Source organism: Peromyscus eremicus, chromosome 12 (genome assembly GCF_949786415.1).
Source record: "Peromyscus eremicus chromosome 12, PerEre_H2_v1, whole genome shotgun sequence".
NCBI lineage: Eukaryota > Metazoa > Chordata > Mammalia > Rodentia > Cricetidae > Peromyscus > Peromyscus eremicus.
This window is the reverse complement of record NC_081428.1, coordinates 14,150,914-14,156,744: the sequence shown is the minus strand read 5'-3', so window position 1 is coordinate 14,156,744 and position 5,831 is coordinate 14,150,914. Positions and strand designations below refer to the sequence as shown.

The window sequence follows — 5,831 nt, the reverse complement described above, 5'->3', positions numbered from 1 at the left end:
GATTATGACTACCCCTCCCTCAAATTCTCCCAGTTCCTCTCCACATCCCTTCCCATCTGGACCACCCATTGTCTGTCTTCATTAGAAAATAGGTTTCCAAGGGATAATAATAAAATCTAATAAAATAAAATCCACGAAATAGGACAAAATAAACAAATGTAAAGAAAAGAGCTTAAATAAAGACACAAAATTCAGAGATCCACCTGTTTGAACACTCAGGAATCCTATAAAAACATTAAGCTGGAAACTATAGGGTATATACAAAGGACCTGTCTGATACAAAGAGAGAAGAAAAATAACTAAAAATTTAAAAAATGATCAAGACAAGACAAAATGTAAAGTTTAAATTGGACATGATAAGTAAAAACAATAAGATTGTTTCAGGGAGGAAAGTGGAGCAAATTTGTTAAACACATTATTTAAAATTCTAAGAACTAAAAAAAAAAAAACCAAATACTAAAATGCAAAATAAAAAGAAAATGTGATTTGTAGAGAGCAGTATGATTGCATTTCATTTATGATGAAATTCATTATAGTCAAAAATAAAAGTGCCAATAGATGAATTGATTTTGGTAAATAAATTTGTGGTCAGATTGAAAATTTAACATTCCCTATACTATTCTGTCATAGAAAACATTATGTCAATGCCACAGCTTTCTTCCTGCTTCCAAATAAAGGCTTTGCATCAGAAATGCTCCAAACTCCTATAATTATATTATTGAAACGGGGATTATTCCTGTATCCCCCTCTTTTGTGGAATGTGTGAAAGTAAATGTAGCATGTTTATAACTGTATATGGTGAGGTATTTAGCAACTCTAGATTCAACTACAGCAAAATGAATTTTTGAGACAATAGCAAATAACTTACACTGTCTGAATTCTGCTTATCTTGAATATACCTACCAATACAGAAATGTAGAAAAACATGATGACCTTCTGTAGAATGTACACTTACCACTGTTACAGGAAAGATTACATTATTCCCAGATATGTTGAACACCTCAAAAACAATGATTTTGAAGCGAGATTGTATTTTTATCCCATGTAGCATTTTAAATAGCTCTAGGTAATGAGAAATTATGACAGATACTAGAGTTAGTTCAGAAAAAGGCAGAATAGACAGATCAAAGCTTTTCTCTTCACAGCTGAAAAAAATGAGAAACAAGAAACAAATGTCAAAAAATAACTTTGGTCTAAACACCATGAAGCAGTCAGAGATTTGTAGATACCAAGTGAACACTGAATCAGGAAAACAGAATAATTTAAAATATATGGCAGATGATAATAAGATATTTTCACTTGTCTTTTTCACTTCCCTGGCTAATTTGGTGGTATTTTAGAAGAAAGGTACATATTCCCAATGTGATATCATGGACTTAGGTCTCTGAGGGAGAACAAAAGTTCTTATTGCCAAGTTAATGAGTAAGTGAGTCAGATCATCCCTAGAGATGTCATGATAGATGGGTATAACTCATGAAGCTCAGAAAATGAAGTGTTAGAAAAAAGATAAAGTTTAAATGAACTTAAGAATTCTAGAAGCCAGGGACTAGAAGATAGAGGGCTTTCAAAAGAACCAAGGCATATTTTCAATATGAGATTTCTTATGCTAATTATTCTGGAAACAATTTAAGCTTTATCTTGGGTTGACCAGTAGGCTACGTACACATCTAAAACAAGTGTCATCTATCATTTTTGTGTTGTTCCTGCAACTATTGCTTATTGGCTTGCTTGTTTGATATTTAATTTTTAGTGCTCTAGAAAATTTCTGTGAAAATATTAGATGAGTAATAAGAAAGTGAGACTTTAGTGGCCACACACAATAATATAAATTCTATGCAAAAGCTATTAGAAAGTGTCACAAGGCAAATGCACCACTGTAGCTCTCAACAACTAAAACAATGCAATAACAAAATATGTCATATGCATAATACTCAAATGTCTACCTTTCAGGTAGACAGAGCGAGATCCAGGACAGGCACCAAAGGTATACAGAGAAACCCTGTCTTGAAAAACAAAACAAAAAATTCCAAGTTTTAAAACAAACGCCATATAGCTGGCATGCTGGTACACACTAACAATTATAAAACTCATGAGGTAGAAACAGGAACATTGAGAGATGAGGCAAGTTTGGGCAACTTAGGCAAATCTGGATCAGCATGGAATATATAACAAGACTTTATCAAATAGAATTAAGTCAAATGTAAAACAAAGTAGAGATAAATATACAATCAGTACTTAGATGGTATCAATAGGCCTTCATATACATTCATACATTATGATTTAATCAAATGTATTTAAAACATTCTATGTCCTCATTTTTTTGATTGATGCAGAAAATAATATAATTTCCTGACACATTGCTATTATAAAAATGACAAATTAGAAAGATAAGTTTGACTTACAAATGCATAAAATTTTGTTAATATAAAATTTAGTTAAATTATATAAAATGCTATTCACTTGGGTTGAAAGGGTTCAATATCACAAACTTTGATAATTAGAAAATTTTTGAAATTAAGTAATGTATGAGAAATATTATGCTTTGGTAATTTATTATAAGAATTTGTTATGTATGTAAGCATACACAAATGTTATATATATATATATATATATATATATATATATATATGATATATGATATATCTATATCTGGGATGAACTTAGAATTTACCTAAGTGCAAAATGGTCTTATTAATTTATAGGAAACAACACAATGTTTTCTGAAGAGGGCTTTAGATTCTACCACAGAAAACCTCTAAATGAGGGAAAGAAGAAATAATACTGGGGTGGAATGTAAAAATGAAAAGAGCTGTGTTATGCTGGAATTTCAGCTCTCCCAAGTTTTGGTGTTTGCTCTTATCAACAAGGGGATAAGAAAACTTTGGGAGGGCTTTTAACACATCAACTGTTTTAACAGACTCATTCAGCCTGCTATGATAAAATAGGAGGGGAGCAGAGTGATCATTTACCACCTTCCTTCTATCTGATGCTGTGAAATTGCATGTTGATTTCTCACAAGGAACAAAGCATCATTCTAACTGCTGAATATATTGAATGTTTAAAAAAATGTGGTCAGCAGAAAATGTCCACTGTTGAAGGAAAATTTCTAACACAAGCTGATGCCTATTGCCTAATCCTTTCTAAGAGGTCTCTCAGTTCAACCTAGCTCTAGAATGCTCTGGAGAATTCAGCAAGGTTCTTGGATTTGCATTTCATTTCACCTTACTCTCTTTCTGATAAGGCTGCCAATTATTCCTCATACATGTAAAGAGTGTGCCTGTTTGCATCTATTTATCCAATTATTTATCTGATTACCCCCTTATCAGTCTCCCTGGTGATTATTTTCCCTTTCTGGATTTTAAATGTCACAATGTCTCAAGGTCTAGTCCCTCAATCTGCTACATTTGTAACTACTTTCACTTTATGTACTGTAACAACATTGTGGATTTCTCATTTCTTCAGGTGGATGTCTTTGCTATCAGTCATTATTTCTTGTTTTAATATGCTGTGATGGATACCTCAGGAAAGAACATTAGCTCTACTTTGTGTGTCTTGCACACAATCACCTTTCACTATGGAACTGTGTGTCTTCCCAGTTGTACACATCCCCAACTTTTCATGTCAGGATTGCTTGTTTCCTAACTTTTCCTATTTTCGTGCTGCTGGTTCAACTATAGCCACAAACACCCTTTGAAATCCTAACACATTTTAGTCTTATTTTAAAATTTATGATGGCTTACATCTCTCTTACACTTAAATTTCTCATGATTAGACATACACATTATGTGTAAGCTCCTCTTTCAATTGAATTGTTATTTTGAATAAGATTAATTACTGCCTTATCCAGAAAAGAGAATGGCTATCTGTAAAACTCCATGAAGACCAGATGCAGGCTAGATCAAAACTTTTCTGTCATTTACCCCACCACCTTTTTTTTTAAAAAAAATACCAAAGCCTGATGTCAGCAGCATATGTGTGTGGGTATGAAGAATACGTCTAGGAAGTCAATGCTTTCAGCATGGGTGTGATGTAAAAGTTCTGTGTTTCCATGTTTCAATCAAACACCACTTCTGATTTCAACAGATGGGGAATCAGTGCTTGCCTGTTTTTGAAGCTAGAAGGCATAATGTCATAGTTACCTTTTGTGTTGAGCATTGAGATAGAACATTGACCTGTGATTCCATTGAACTTGTTCTTGTGGCTCCTCATTGAATACAGACCTGAAACAGTCCAACTTGGAAACTACTTCAGCATTTTTGTTTATGGACACAGTATCTCCCTCCTACACTTTTGAGATATTCTGTCTTTCTGTCCTCCTTTTTCTTGTGTTGTGTTCCAGACTCAATGCTTCCTTGTTGCTTTTCCTTCCTGAAATACAAAATTCCCTCTGAAGACCTTTGCATAGTCTCTCTCTCTCTGCTAGTGTTCGTTTGCTTCCAGTGAACAGCAGAACTAAGTTTAATGATTGTTTCATAATTTTAAATAAAAGATAATATTTAGTGTAGCTATACTAATTCTTTAATTTTCATGTCTTTGATAATTTCCTTCCCTATAAAATTTCCCTTTTCACTATGTTTCACAATTTAAAAAAAATTGTGTAACTTTGATGAAAATAATAAGTAGGCTTGAATTTATTTTCACAGACTGACCTAAGGATATGTGAACAGACAACATGTGTCTTATATACACACACCCATTCAGCTTTTCTATTATAGGCAAACATACAAGTGTAACTTAACCAAATATTTCCAGTAAATTTACAGTAAACATACTTTCCACAGTAATACGGAAGAGATTGCATTCATTTTGACGTTTTCTATTTCCACCTCATGATTTTCCCATTCCATTGTTGGTTTCTTGGGAGATTATTCTTTCTTTCTCGGCCTTTTGGCTAAGATCAAGTGTAGTATCTGTTCTTATTTTTTTAATTTGCATGAAGAGTTTTATCTGACTTGTTGGCAAGTTTACAAATGTGTTTGAAGTTTAATATTTGCATTTCAAAGCACATAACCAGCAGATATGACTTTTTCTTCTAGATCTGTACCTGAATAATTGCTACATGTATCTTGGATTTGTTTCATTCCATGGTTAAAACTACATAAGAGTGGGTGGAACGTGGTAGTTGGAGTTCCTCAGGGGAGGGGCCTGGCCATTTGTGGCTCAAGAGGCTTACAAAACCTCCTAATGGTGCCACTCCCTATGAAATCATGAGGGCCATTTACATTCAAACTACCAGAGGATCCTGCTAAAGTCTGTACACATTGCAGCATGATCATTCATAATTATTTTACTGTTATTGCCTCCATATTGATCATCTATACTCAGGTAAAACTGTAAGACTCATATCCATTTTGTTTCTCTAGCACTAGAGATACATATAGAAAATAATTACAATATATGTTAAAAGGAATGGTTGTTTATCTAATCACTCATATAGTAAATAAAAAAAGCAATGGGTGCTGTGGATGATCGATTGATAAATAAAATGCTGATTGGCCAGTAGCCAGGCAGGAAGGATAAGGTAGGTGGGACAAGGAGAGGAAGAATACTGGGCGGTGGAAGGCTGAGACAGAGAAGCTGCCATGGCAAGCAAGATGTAAGGTACCGGAAAGCCATGAGCCACGTGGCAACTTATAGACTAATAGATATGGGTTAATTTTAGATATAGGAACTAGATAGCAAGAAGCCTGAGCCATTAGGCCAAACAGTTTAAATAATATAAGCATCTGTATGTTCACTTTATAAGTGGGCTTCGGGACTGCCAGGGCTTGGTGGGAGCTGGAGAGAAACTCTCCAGCTACAAATGGGCTCAAACTGTTATAGCTTAAATA

General features: G+C 33.9%; 1 pseudogene; it reads left to right on the top strand.

Annotated features, from left to right (window-relative positions):
• Window positions 1-4,871: 4,871 nt before the first annotated feature.
• LOC131922997 (U2 spliceosomal RNA) lies at window positions 4,872-5,015 on the top strand (annotated as a pseudogene).
• Window positions 5,016-5,831: the final 816 nt, after the last annotated feature.